The sequence below is a fragment of the Lemur catta genome, chromosome 8 (assembly GCF_020740605.2).
Source record: "Lemur catta isolate mLemCat1 chromosome 8, mLemCat1.pri, whole genome shotgun sequence".
NCBI lineage: Eukaryota > Metazoa > Chordata > Mammalia > Primates > Lemuridae > Lemur > Lemur catta.
Window position 1 is genome coordinate 67,067,522 of NC_059135.1, and position 15,160 is coordinate 67,082,681.

A 15,160-nucleotide genomic window follows, 5' to 3' on the forward strand; every position below is an offset into this window, starting at 1 on the left:
ACCATCTTGTATCTGGATGTCTGGATCTCTGGAAGTACTGGGGAAGTTTTCAACAATAGTGCCCTCAAATAGATTTTCCATGCTTTTACTGCTTTCTTTTCTTCCTCAGGTGTTGATATGTTTGTTCTCCTCACATAGTCCCATATCTCTTTAAGTGATTGCTCTACCCTTGTTCTCTTCTCTGCCTCTTTACATGACTGGGCTAGCTCAAGAGCCTTGTCTTCAAGCTCTGAGATTCTTTCTTCTCCTTGGTTTAATCTGTTGCTGAAACTTCCTATTGCATTTTGAAAATCTGTCTTTCATTTCTTTAAGTTCTATTATATCCTTTCTAATTTTGTTAAGCTCTTTAGTGACTTTTTTTTTTTTTTTTTGAGACAGAGTCTTGCTTTGTTACCCGGGCTAGAGTGAGTGCCATGGCATCGGCCTAGCTCACAGCAACGTCAAACTCCTGGGCTTAAGCGATCCTCCTGCCTCAGCCTCCCCAGTAGCTGGAACTACAGGCATGTGCCACCATGCCCGGCTAATTTTTTCTATACATATATATTTTAGTTGGCCAGATAATTTCTTTCTATTTTCAGTAGAGACGGCGTCTCGCTCTTGCTCAGGCTGGTCTCAAACTCCTGACCTCGAGCAATCCAGCCGCCTCGGCCTCCCAGAGTGCTAGGATTACAGGCGTGGGCCACCGCGCCCGGCCTCTTTAGTGACTTTTACATTGTTTCCTGAAGTATTTTTTGGGCTTCTTTTTGTTGGTTTTTAACTTTCTCAGTTCCATTAATCTTATTGGCTATACATATTCTGAATTTCATTTCTGTCATTTCAACAATTTCCTCGTAGTTGGAGTTCACTGCTCTAGCTCCACTGTGATCCCTTAGGAGTGGTGATCTGTTTTGATTTTTCATGTTGCCAGGTTTCTTTTGCTGTTTTCTTTCATCTGAACCCTATTTTCTGAGTTCTGGGTTGATAGGTTTGGAGGACTCCTGTTCCTTGCTGGGGACTCTCCAGATGGTTGTAGAATGTTCAAGTTTTGAGCTGGATAAGAGTCTCTTCACAGAGGCTGGTGTTGTGAAGATTGCTCTACTCACAGTCTCCCCACAGAAGTAATTGCAGCAGGTAGATAAGGTTGTTGTGGGTTCCCAGGTTGTGGGTGATTGCTCAAAGCAGGTCAGTGTGCTGGCAGCTTGAGGCTGGAGCATCCCTGGTGGGGTGTTGGACTTTGCAGCAGCTCTTCCAGCCCTGGTTTGGTGATAGAGGCTCTGACGTAGGGTCTTGGCATCCAGCTGCAGTGCTGGAGATTTGAGGATGGTGTCTCAGGCCTGGCGGGTTTTCTGGAGGCACAGGCTCTGGTGCAAGAGCCTCCAAGCTGGGACTAGGAAGAAGCCACAGTAGAAATTCTGAGCAAGGCCTCTGAACCAAAAGTGGGGTCGTGCAGATGGTGGCCAACTAGACCTGGAGGGTGGGGTTGAGGCCAAGTAGGCCAGAAGCAACTGGGGACTGGAGAGCAGAGTTGGGGCAAGCAAGCAGCTGGCTGCTCTGCAGGTGCCAGAGTCCTGTGTTCCTTCTCACTACTTTTTTCAGGTGCTCATATTGGTTGCACTCCGTTTATAATTTTTCTAAATTCTTAAACATAGTTTCAAACTCTCTAATAATTGCAGGCTCCTCACACACTACCCATCCCCACTCCTGCCCCAGACCTATATCTCCCTCATTGCCCAGACTTTCTAATGTGGTTTAGAGGGAATGCAAGCTCTCTTTCTGGGACTTTACTTCATTGGTCTCCTCTGTCAGTTCTCCTGCTTCCTTGATCTCATGCTCTTCTCTTTCTTGGTTTTACTCTCCTGTGCTGTGGAATATCCTTCCATAACATTCTAAGAAAGAGGGTATGGGAGGTAAATTTTCAGCAACTTTGTTTGTCTGACAATATCTTTATTTTTTTCTGATAGTCATTTAATAGTTTGGTTGGTTATAGAATCCTAGGTTGAAAATCATTTTTTCGTCTGAATCTTGAAGGCATTCTTTTGTATCTAGTGTTGCTGTTGAGAAGCTTAATGCCATTCTAATTACTGTGTTTTTAAATTTATTTTTATATTTTTGTTTTGTTTTCTGCATATGGCCTCTTCTTCTCTGAAAGCTCTTAGGATCTTCTTTTAAATTTTAGCATTATAAAATTTTATGATTCTGGGCTTTGGTATAGAGCTTTCTTTCTTTCTTTCTTTTTTATTTATTTCAGGATAGTCTGAGGTTACATTTTGGTTACATTTTATGACTTTGCCTCACCCAAGCGAGGATTAGAGGCATGCCCTTTCCCTCTACAATGCTCACCATATCCATTGGTTGTGAGTTTACCCCCCCAAACCCCTAATCCCTGGAGAATATTACTACTGTGTGAGCACCATAATGTTGATCAATCAGTGCCAATTTGATGGCGAGTACATGTGGAACCTATTCTTCCGATCTTGTGATATCTCACTTTGGATAATGGGCTCAAGCTCTATCCAGGAAAATATGAGGTGTTAGGTCACTGTCATTTCTTATAATTGAGTAATATTCCATTGTATACATATGCCAAATTTTAATAATCCACTCATGAATCGACAGGCACTTGAGTTGTTTCCACATCCTTGCAATAGTGAATTGTGCTGCCATAAACATTCGGGTGCAGATGTCTTTATTATAGAATGTCTTTTGCTCTTTTGTGTAGATGCCTAATAATGCTACTGCTGGATTGAATGGTATTTCTATTTTTAGCCCTTTGAAGTATCTCCAAATTCTTTTCCACAGAGGTTACACTAATTTGCAGTCCCACCAGCAGTGTAATAGTGTTCCCGTCTCTCCACATCCTCGCCAGCATTTGTTGTTTTGGGATTTTTTTGATAGAGGCCAATCTCATTGGGGTTAGGTGATATCTTATTGTGGTTTTGATTTGCATTTCTCTAATGATTAGTGATGTTGAACATTTTTTTATATGTTTGCTGGCCATTATTCTGTCTTCTTTTGAAAAATTTCTGTTCATTTCCTTTGCCCATTTGTTGATGGGGTTGTTTGATTTCTTTTTGTTGATTTTTTAAGTTTCTAGGTAGATTCTTGTTATTAGCCCTTTATCAGATGTGTAAAGAGCAAATATTTTCTCCCATTCTGTAGGCTGTCTATTTGCTCTAATGATAGTTTCCTTGGCTGTGCAAAAGCCTTTTAATTTGATCAAATCCCATTTATTTATTTTTGTTGCTGCTGTGATTGCTTTGGGGGTCTTCTTCAAAAATTCTTTGCCTAGGCCAGTGTCTGAAAATGTCTTCCCAACATATTCTTCTAGAATCTTTAAGGTTTCATGCCTTAGGTTTAAGTCTGTTATCCATCTTGAATTGATTTTTGTGAGAGGTGAGAGGTGGGGACCCAGTTTCAATCTTCTGCATGTAGCTATCCAGTTTTCTCAGTACTATTTATTGAAAAGAGATTGTTTTCCCCAGTGTATATTTTTGTCTGTTTTATCAAAGATTAGATTACCATATGCAGTTAGTTTCAACTCTGGATTCTCAGTCCTGTTCCAAAAGTCTATGTGTCTGTTCTTGTGCCAGTACCATGCTGTTTTAATTACTATAACCTTGTAGTACAGCTTGAAGTCTGGTAGACTGATACCTCCCAGTTTGTTCTTTTTACTTAAGATTGCTTTGGCAATACAAGGTCTTCTCTGGTTCCATACAAAGCGTAGAATTATTTTTTCTAGATCTGTAAAGAATGATGATGATACTTTGATAGGGATTGTATTAATTCTGTTCCATCTCCATGAATAGATACGAACTTACATGATATGATTAAACTGACAGAGGAACAATTCTGAATATGGATTGTAAGAAAACTGAATGAAATTGAAAAGAAAATAGAATCCCAACATAAAGAAACCACAAGAACAGTTCAGAAAATGGAGGAAAAATTCTCTAAAGAAATTGAAATACTACAGAAAAACCAAACAGAAATCTTGGCAATGAAGGAGGCATTTAAGGAACTTCAAAACACAATGGAAAGCCTCAAGAATACAATGGATTATGTAGAGGAAAGAATCTCAGAGCTTGAAGATAATGCCTATGCACTAAACAAATCAAATGAAGAAAAAGAATGTAGAAACAAGACACAAGACCGAAACATACAAAAAATGTGGGATTACGTAAAGAAGCCAAATATAAGAATCATTGGCATCCCAGAGGGAGAAGAAGAAAATACACAAGGACTAGAAAACTTATTTCATGGAATACTGGAGGAAAATATGCCTGGCCTGGCCAGAAATCTTGATATCCAGATACAAGAAGCACACAGAACTCTTGGGAGACTCAATGTGAAAAGGCAATCACCACGTCATGTAGTTATTAGGCTGACCAAAGTAAACATGAAAGAAGCAATTCTCTGAGCAATGAGACCTTTCTTAATTTATTAAGTTGTCCTGTGTCTTTTTAGTGGGTTCTCACAATCTAGAATTTCATTCAGTTTTGGGACAGTACCTTTAGTGATTTTTATTTGATTATTTTTTTCTTTTTTAATCTCTGTTCTCTCTTTTGGGAACTCCTGAGGGAAAACTCATGATTTTGGACTTTCTGAATTAATCTTTTGATATAATTATTTTTAGTTTATTTTTTTAGTTATTATTTCTAACACATAATAATTAGAGATCATTTTTTCCACTATAAGTTAGCAAATTTGATACATTGAAAATATTCTTTGTTGGTGAGGGTGAGGGGTAATGAGCTTTCTCCTAAAGCTGTAGAATGGTATGTCCACTGGGATAGTGTCTTTAGAAGACAATTTGGTGGTAGCTATGGCAATAGTGTTCAATATTAACATTATGTCCCTTTGATAAATACTCCTTAAGCAAATGGATAAATAGACATGGATGTTTAGTTTAGCATTATTTGTATGAGTGAAGCAAGAAAAACTTAAAATGTCTCTAAGGGTAATTATTAAAAAAAAAACTATGATCTATTCAAACTATAGAATACAATATAATTGGTAAAAGTGTGATACAATAATTATGAATCTGGCTATGGAAAATCTCTTGTTAAAAATAATATTTATAGTTACAGAGCATGCATAATATGATCCCAATATATGTATATATAAATGAGATTATTATATACATATGTTGAATTTAATGCTTTATACTTAAATGTAAATCAGAGATAACATTCTGGAATATTATATATCACCCACTTGATATTAGTTACTTATGGAGATGAGAATAGAACAGGGAGAGGGTGAAGAAATCTTTTCCATTTTATTATGTAGATTTTTGTATTAATAATTTTTTTAGGGATTATATACTTAAGTATGATATTTCTAAACTAAAAACAAAATAAATTTTACTCACTATGAAATGAATTTACCAAGAGGCACCCACCTGCATTTTTTTTTTTATTATGGTAAGAACTGTTAACATGAGACTTTCTTAACAGATTTTAAGTATGTAATACAATATTGTTATCTATAGGCACAATGTACATAAGATTTCTATTAATAAAATGCATTCATCTTACATAACTGAAATTTCATACACATTGATTAGCAACTCTCCATTTCCCCTTCTACCCAGATCCTGGCAACCACCATTCTTTTCTCTGCTTCTATAGATTTGACTATTTTAGATACCTCATATCTAAAATGAGGAATCATGCAGTATTTGTCCTTCTTCTGCAACTGGCTTATTTCAGTCAGCACAGTGTCCTCAAGTGTCAACTCTGTTTCACTCATTCATTAATGATCATTTAGGTTATTTCCACATCTTGGCTATTGTGAATAGTGCTGAAATAAACATGGGAGTAGTAATATCTCCTCAAGATCCTGATTTCAATTCTTCTGGATAAATACTCAGAAGTGGAATTGCTGGATTGTATGGTAGTTCTACTTTTAAGTTTTTAAGGAACCTCCATACTGTTTTCCACAGTGGCTGCACCATTTTGATTTCTCATCTATAGTGTACAAGTATTTTAATTTTTCACATTCTTACCAACACTTGTTGTCTCTTTTTTTATTTTTATTTTTTGAGACAGGGTCTCACCCTGTCACCTGGGCTATAGTGCAGTGGCATCAACATAGCTCACTGCAACCTTGAATGTATGGGCTCAGGCGATCTTCCTGTCTAAGTCTCCCCGGTATCTGGGACTGTGTCACCACACCCAGCTAATTTTTCTATTTTTTGTAGAGATAGGGTCTTGCTCTTGCTCTTGCTCAGGCTGGTCTTGAACTCCTGACCTCAAGTGATCCTCTCTTCTCATCCTCCCAAAGTGCTAGGATTACGGGCATGAGTCATGGTGCCCAGCCTTGTTATCTCTTGTTTTTTGGTAACAGCCATCCTAATAGATGTGAAGTGATATCTCACTGTGGTTTTGATTTGCATTTCTCTCATTATGATGTTGAACATCTTCTCATATTCCTGAAGGCCATTTGTATGTCTTCTTTTGGATGCCTATTCAAGTCTTTAGCCCATATTAATTGGGTTATTATTTTTCTTTTTGCTATTGTGTAGTAGAAGTTCCTTATCTAATTTGGAAATTAATCCTGTGTCAGGTATATGGTTGCAAAAATTTTCTCTCATTGTATGGCTTTTCTTGTCACTCTGTTGATTGTTTACTTTGCTGTGCAGCTAAAAAGCTAGATGTAGTCCCACTTCTCTATTTTTGCTTTTGTTGTCTGTGCTTTCAGGGGCATATTTATGAAATCATTGTCAGGACAAATGTCATGAAGCTTTTCCTTTAAGCTTTCTTCTGGGAGTTTTACAGTTTTAAATCCTATGTTTAAGTTTTGAATTAGGCTGGGTGTGGTGGCGCATGCCTGTAGTCCCAACTAGTTGGGAGGCTGAAGCAGGAGGATCGTTTGAGTTCAGAAGTTTGAGCTATGATAATGCCACTGCAGTTTAGCTGAGGTGACAGAGACTTTGTCTCAAAAAAAATTTTTTTAAAGATTCATTTATAGTTGATTTTTGTGTGCAGTGTAAGTGTTCAATTTCATTCTCTTGCATGTGGATATCCAGTTTTCCCAACACCATTTGTTGAAGATACTGTTCTTTCCCCATTGAGTATTCTGAGCACCCTTATTAAAGGTTAGTTGACCATGCATGTGTGGATTTATTTTTGGGATCCCTATTCTCTTCCATTGGTCTATATATCTGTCTTTAAGCCAGTGCCAAATTGCTTTAATTAGTGTAGCTTTGTAATATATTTTGAAATTAGGAAGTGTGATGCCTAAAGATTTTTTCTTTCTCAAGATTATTTTGGCTATTCAGGTCTTTTGTGGTTCTATATGAATTTCAGCATTTTGTTTTCTATTTCTGTAAGAAATGGTATTGGGATTTTGATAGGGATTGCAGTGAATCTGTACAGCTTTGGCCTCCATCCTTCATTTTAATCTTATGGATTCAGAATATTTTCTACCACTATAATCTATACTTTGAGAATTATGAATATCCTAGCTTAAGTGATTTTATAATCATGCAACAAGTGGTATTTTATTAATATTTCTGAACTTTTTTTACTTTATTAATTGAAAACATATTTATCACTTACTATTTTCTAACATACTCTGTCTTTCTTGAAGAATATGTAAAGTACAGAGTGCAAAGAGAATCTATCAAGATTGGTTCAACAGCTTTTGGTTATGAAAGTCTCAAGGAGTGCCTGATAGTTTTGATTAGTGAGAAGAAAGAAGCAAAGAAGAATGAACCAGCTACCACCTATGCGAGTCAACCTAGGATCAAGAGTTCCATTTTTTTTTCATGTGAATGACTCACTTAATTTTCTTTTTTATGCTACTGTGGAAGACTACACAGTATATAAAGACTTCAAATTTGTATCATCCTTGAAAACTTTATAAAAAGAAGAAAAATTAGCTCATTTAAAGAGGAATCATATTTAAACTAAAAATATGTACTGCTGCAAAGAATGCAAGTGTGTTCAACAATGGGTCATGTAAAAAAATCTGTTCTTTATAACTTATGTATCAAAAAGATAAGGGTTTTAAAGGCTCTTGGTATTCTGTCCTTCATCACAAATTGCTAGCTGATGATACTTGGTCCTTTGAAAATGTCCTTAAGTTGCCTGGTTTTTGTAAGAAAAGGTCCATTTGGGGTTTTCTGTATCACCTCTTAACTTCAGACTCGAAGTTCAGACTCAAGTTTGTTATCTATCTTGCTGCTGGCAAATTTTATGCAAAAGGTAACCCAGAACCACAAAATGATAATGTGTTCTGTTTTTAAAGGCAGCTTCCATGTGTCCAGGCTGCATTTCAAAGCATCAGACTACATGGTCCACTTGAAGGCTATGAATTCTGTAGACAGATGTCTATGGAATGTGACTTCTTTTTTATTTTTGGTTGTCATAATTGTTTCTTTGAAGTTTCTATAAAGAGAAGCAAAAAATCAGGTATGGGGGCTGTTGCAGGAGAAAAGTCAGTAGTATTCCAAAGCTATTTTATTTATGCATTAAAAAATGTCCACTTTATACCATTCTTTTTCAAGCAGGGTAAGGTATGCTCAATATTTTTGAAAGAAAAGAAAAACACACATGCTCTAAAAAAATAAAATATTCATATATCTAAACTATGGCCTTTTATGTAAGAGGAAGAACACATAAATGTTGATGCCTATGAAAATATAGCTCATATTACAAACAAGAATTTGTTTTTCAAAGAATTAGACAATGCAATAGATTCAGCAAAAGTAGGGATTTTATCCTTTAAAACAATAGCTGTGGATAAATCACTATTGCATGGAGGTGTGTAAAGCACTCAACTATGGTTAGAAAGATGCAAATATGTCTATGAAAATCATGCAATTTATATTTCATCGAAAGCTTGTAGTAAAAACAAATGTAATGTCTATTGTTAAAAAATCATGTCTTTGTAGCTGCCCATGTCTCTATTTCAAGGTTATAAATATTTACTGAAGAAAGAATCAATCTGTAATCAAAATAAATTATAATTCAAGGATGAGATAATATCATGTTCAGAACTTAACAATCAGAAATCAGAGAAAGGAGCCATCACTGAAGCCCTTGTAGAATAACCTGCATTCTTTCTTATTGATATCTGCCAAAGAATTTATTGCCTAACATTACTTTTTTAAATAACAGATTAGCTAGAGACTTGAAGTTTCTCTTTTTGATCCTCTCAAAGAATCCCCAGTTATTCAATTCATAAAACAGAGCTCACCTGGAGCTGAAGAGGCATGGGAGGTAGAAAAAGGGCAAGAAATGGGTCTGGAGACAGAAGTAGGAGTTGGGTCACACAGGATCCCACAAATAGTGCTAACATTATCCGTAGGGCAATGGGTAGCCATTGACACAGAATGCCGGGAGTCTCTATCATTTTTATTTGAACATGATGACTTAGATCAAGATGATTTTCTCTGTGGTCATATATACCTAAAGGGGAAATTCGTATAGAAAATAAGGTATTAGTGAATTAATTAACCAAATACTTATGAGCTTTCTTCTCTATACCAGATATCATGGGGCATACAAAAATAAAAGACAAATGTTAAGTCTAATGGAGCATTTACAAAGATCAATAGATATGCTGTAACATGAGCAGTGCTAGGAAAGAAGCATGCACATTGCGTAGTGGGAACATAGGGCAGAGGCATATTTATTTTACTTTGTTAGAAAATGAAAAAAGAATCTGGATGTATAATTTTTTCCCCAGACATATGTATGAAGCATGTAGAAGTTATTTAAAAGTACTTCTAGTGTTTGTGTGTGCGTATGAAATCTTCACAAGGTGTAAAACACTTTTCTTACTTACAAACAATATTGCACACATGGACTTGACATGGGCTTGACATCTCTGCTGTCCTGGATTCACCTAAACTATAATTCAGAACTTAACATAATTCGATGTATAGAATAACTATATTGAAAATCACCCATAAAAGAAATTACTGAGAAAAGTATTGATTTATTGTTTTGTATAATCTATTCTGCTACTGAAGACTTTTAGTGTTATTTTATTTAAAAATGTATTGAGCACCTAGTAAGTGCCGGGCAATATGCTAGAACTGAATTAATATGAAAAAGATAGACATAGTCCTTGCTCATCCAGAAAGTACAATCTAATGGGAAATACAGGTGACTCAACAGGGAATACACATCATTGTGTTTTTTTTAGTTGGTGATTTTTCTCTTTTTCCTCACTGGTAGCTGCCGCTTCTCAGTATTTAGTCTTTTCAAAATCTGATTTGAATAGATAGCACTTAGGAGTTATAGATAAGAATCATTGTTTTTCCTTGTTCAGGAACTACTTTCTTTGTGTACTATTCCTAAACAGATAATATCATAACTATGTCTTATTTATTCAGTTGGCTTGTTTAAATCTTTTGGGAATAAGCCAGTTATAAATGAACGAATAATTATTTACAAGTATCACCGATGGGGTCCTAACAACCCTGTAAAGAGGGTATTTATATATTCTCCGTTTTATAGATGAGGAAACTGAAATACTGAGAGATTAAGTAACTTGCCCAAAGTAACACAGCCAACAAGTGTTGAAGCCAGCATTTAACACCAGTGCCTAGTAGCTAGGTGCCAGAACCGTCACTCTTATCCAATATATGATACGGACCCTAGAAAGAAACAATACATAAACATTCAGCTGTATATAAAGGAAACATTTAATACCAGAGTTCCAGATTATAAAGCTTTGAATGTCATTGATCATACTGTCTAGTGGTACCAAAAAAAGACCAATTATCCTCAGATTGTCCTAACAGACCTATAGTAGAGTCTGACATTTCTACCAGAACAATTATTTCTTTGAGATGAGATAGACATTCTAGATGGTCCCTCTAAAGCAAATGGTTGTCTTGCTATGGAAACAGTATGTTTGTGAAATGCACTATCGTATTAGCATGCATTACATTGCTAAATAATGTAGCCGTGTCTGAAACGAGTTTGGATAGCATATGGGACAAGTGAATTTTAAGAGGAATTTAGAGCCCTGCAACCACGTATCCCTCCTATGGAGGATAACACCAGTGCTGAACTGCACTGGACATCCGACCAGGGCTGAGCACAAGGCTAGTGGGTCCTTTGAAGGGGAGACTAGTGCCAGTGACATCCTCAGCCCCCTATCCAATCTGTTCTAGAGCCTACTCTGGGAAAACCAGCTTTTCCTACACTCTTGTTTGCAAACATGACTCAACACAGCATTTTATCTTGGAAATGAAATAAATTTTGCTCTTACTCATCCAGCTCAGATGATATATTTAGGAACTTGAAGAACCACTGAAACCCTCTGATCACTAATTTAAATGTAGGAACCCCGTTCTAGTTCTTTTCAGCTGGTCTATCCTGAACCTATCATAGGTGTACTGCCTAATCTTGATCAAATATTTACTGTGATAATCCAAGGCTATTTGTCGGAGACGGTTTTAGGATTCAATGCCAAGTGGGTGTCTTAGTCTGTTTGGCCTGTTATAACAAAATACCCTAGACTTGGTAATTCACAAACAACAGAAATTTATTGCTTACAGTTCTGGAGGTTAGAAAGTCCAAGATCAAGGCAACAGTAGTTGGTGTCTGGTGAGGGCTTGCTTTCTGTTTTTTTTCCCCCTCCAAATTTGTGGTTTAATAAGGACTTTTTTTATTTTGAGGATAAACCGTCCCAAACATCAGGCTGTTCACAAATATAACTCACAGTATCAACTTTAGAAAACAAATCTTAAGACCATTACTCTAATTATTTTTCTAGAGGATACATGTGACGTGCCAACTTTCACTCATAAAAATACATTGTCACATTTGTGCCCAGCTGCCCCACATAACACTCTTATGTAGGGTATAACACACATACTTCTAACTCAAATCTGCTCTCAGGTGCTACTTAACTAAATGAGATTGCCTTTGCAGTACGGGAAGCAACTACTGAACTCAGGTATGAATGGAAATTACTGTACTCTATGCATAACAAGAGATTAGTTTGGAGACAGCTGATAAAAACCATAGGTCCTTTTTAATGTTAAGTCATAAAGATGTATCAAAATTAAAAGTAAAAAATTACACGGTAAGACAACAAAACTGCTAAGGGCATCTAACGAAGTGAAAATGGGACTAGGGGCAGGGCAATATTAATTAATGAACATGGGAAGGACAAGGATGGGGAGAACAGTGAACATGTGCCGAAGATACCAGGGGAGAGGATCTGCTGAAAATTTTCATCTTAGACAAGAGCCTAGGTAAAGAAATAATGGGATAAGATTTCTAAACCCCACTATGTGCTTCAGAATCATCTTCGACATTGGCGCCCTCTCATCCTCTCCCTCCCTCAGCCTCTTTTCCATCACCCTTGATCAACTCCAGCTGGTCATCTGCTGCCCTTATCTTCATTCTCATCATCATCCAGTAGGTCTCCCTCCTCAGCAGTGTCATCTACAACCGCTCACACTCTGTCTCCACATTTGTCTCATCCTTCTTCCTGGAGCTGCTTCTCTGCTCCTCTTCTGACTTACCATTCTTCATTTCTACTGATAGTTTGCTCAGTTCCTTTTCAATTTTTCCAAGTCTTCCCATAGAGAATCCACTTTTTAGTTTATCTGGATCAATTTCCTTCTTAATGGTCTTATGGTCATCTCCTTTCAACTTTCCAGGCTTGGAAGAAAAACCCCACTGTCACTCTTGGTGAGGTGTTTCCTGATACACGCTGGCATTTTGAGGGCAACACAGCCCAAGCAATAGGAGGAGGAGGAACACGTGTTGGGTGACTGTACATCCTGTCATAATAATCCCGTTGAAAGTCATAGTCCAAGTCAAAAGAGGAGCCATACATCTCTGCTGTGGATCATTTCACACTTGCTTTTCCTCGAGTCACTTTTCACTCTGCAACCAGATTAATATCTAAAACTTGGCCAGCAATCATTCTGCCATCCACTCCTGCTACAGCAGCCCGGGCATTTCTCTCATTAACACAGTGAACGAAGGCCTTCATGAACAGAGCAATCCACAATTTGGCCCTATTTCTAGAAGATTGTCTCCTCATGAGACTTCTTGACTGCAAGAGTGTTGAGATTCCCAGTGAATACACAGGAGTTCATGGAATGAGGAACTGTGTTGGTGGTAACATTGCTAGCCATTGTGTTGGATGATAAGGTTCCTCATGAAGCTGAAAAAAAGTAGCTGAAGATCAAAAACAATCTGACAAGCTGGGGGAAGGGGAGAGATTTGATTCTGAGTCTCCTACTCCCTGGGTTCTACAAGGAGAAGCTGAGTGCTGCTTGAGGTCGACAATGCGGCTACAACCGCTCTGTCTTTGTCTCTTCACAAAATCTCTCTGCTTTATAGATGGAACCTTCTTGCTGTGTTTTCACACAGCAGAAAAGGTAAACAAGCTTCCTCAGGCCCCTTTTATAAGGGCACTAATCCCATTCATGTGGACGGAACCCTCATGATTTAATCATCTCCAAAGCTCCCACTTCTTAATACTATTGCATTGGGCTGGGTGTGGTGGCTCACACCTGCAATCCTAGCACGCTGAGAGGCCAAGGTGGGTGGATCGTTTGAGCTCAGAAGTTCGAGACTAGCCTGAGCAAGAGCGAGACCCCATCTCTACTAAAAATAGAAAGAAATTAGCTGGACAACTAAAAAAATATATATAGAAAAAATTAGCTGGCCATGGTGGCACATGCCTGTAGTCTCAGCTACTCAGGAGGCTGAGGCAGAAGGATTGTTTGAGCCCAGGAGTTTGAGGTTGCTGTGAGCTAGGCTGATGCCACAGCACTCTAGCCCGGGCAACAGAGTGAGACTCTGTTTTAAAAAAAAATACTATTGCATTGGGGGTTAGTTATTAACATATAATTTTAGGTATATGCAAACACTCCAGCTATATCAGTAGGGTTTAACCTGATGTTAATAAGAAGTAAGAGGTGTAACATAATATGAAATATCAACTAAAAAAAGATATGTGTTTATAGGAGCAAGTGAGAATTTTGCATTATGAGTGTAGAAGAGATGAGATGTCACTACTGAAAAATGTTTGAAGTTAACTCTGGACACCCATGTTGTAGGGAAGCCCAAGTTAGTCATGAAGAAACGATATGTGGAGAGAGAGTTGTAGGCCACCCCCCGTTGCTTCAGTGATCCCAGTACAGATGCCAGGCATGAGAGTGAAGGAATTATCTTATCCAGTCCCAGCAGACACCAAGTTAAGAATATGAGGCCTCCGGACATATGGCCCCAATTGAGCTGTCTCAGCCATCTACAGCCATTTAAGCCACCATAGGCTAGTCCCAGACACCATGGAGCAGAGACAAACCATCACTGCTATGTCCTGCCTCATTTTGCTGATGCACAGAATCATAAGGATAATAAAAGTGATCATTAAGTAGTTTCCTGTGAGCAACAGGTTGCCAGGGCAGACTTCTTATATTCTGTTTGAGGCACAGGCAGGACATGAGTCTCCACATGAGCCAGAAAAACCTAAACTTCTGTGTCAAGTACACTCTAGTGTGTTGTTTGTAACTAGCCTTCAGGAGTTTTCCTTGAAAGTAAAAACCATTCATGGTTAATTAAGCTTTAAGAACAAACACTTTTGTTGGTATCTTCTGACTGAGTAGGACCCTATAGGAATGGGACATCAGAAAACACTTCTCCAGGCATGCCCTTGGCCTGGCTCCAGTTAGCGTTCTCTGGACAACTGGTGTTCTTAGGCTTCTCTCTCTCTCTTACTCTTACTCTCTCTCCTCTCACTCCATTGCTCTCATCCTCTCTTTCTCTCTCTTACTGGGATAACATCAGAAAAACGGCAAAGTAACAGTTTTGTTGTAGGCATAATTGGTACATCATGGTTAAGAACAAGACTTGTGGATTGAATAGAACCTATGGTGGCTTTGATCTATGCAGGCTTTGAAAGATTCGTGTTTTAAGGTGGATAGTGCCTCTGCCTAGCTAGCTCAGTGGGTAGAACGCGAGGCTGTTAAGGTGTATGGTGAACCATGGAATCAGGACAAGTTGCTCTGTGTATTGAAGAGTGGAGGCAATGAGGAGGGAAAGACATTTTGTGTTACTTAAATGAGTAAAGCCATAAGTGAGAAAATATACACATCTTGTCCAAATAATTTACTGTGCCTTGACTGAGGCACTTAACTTCTCTAGATCCTTATTTTGGGTTCCGTAAATTAAAAAGTTTGGATTAGAGGGTC

The 15,160-nt window shown here is 37.8% G+C and overlaps 1 pseudogene; it reads right to left on the minus strand.

The window, feature by feature from the left end:
* Nucleotides 1–12,204: 12,204 nt before the first annotated feature.
* LOC123643423 lies at nt 12,205–13,108 on the minus strand (annotated as a pseudogene).
* Between the last annotated feature and the right edge of the window lie 2,052 nt (nt 13,109–15,160).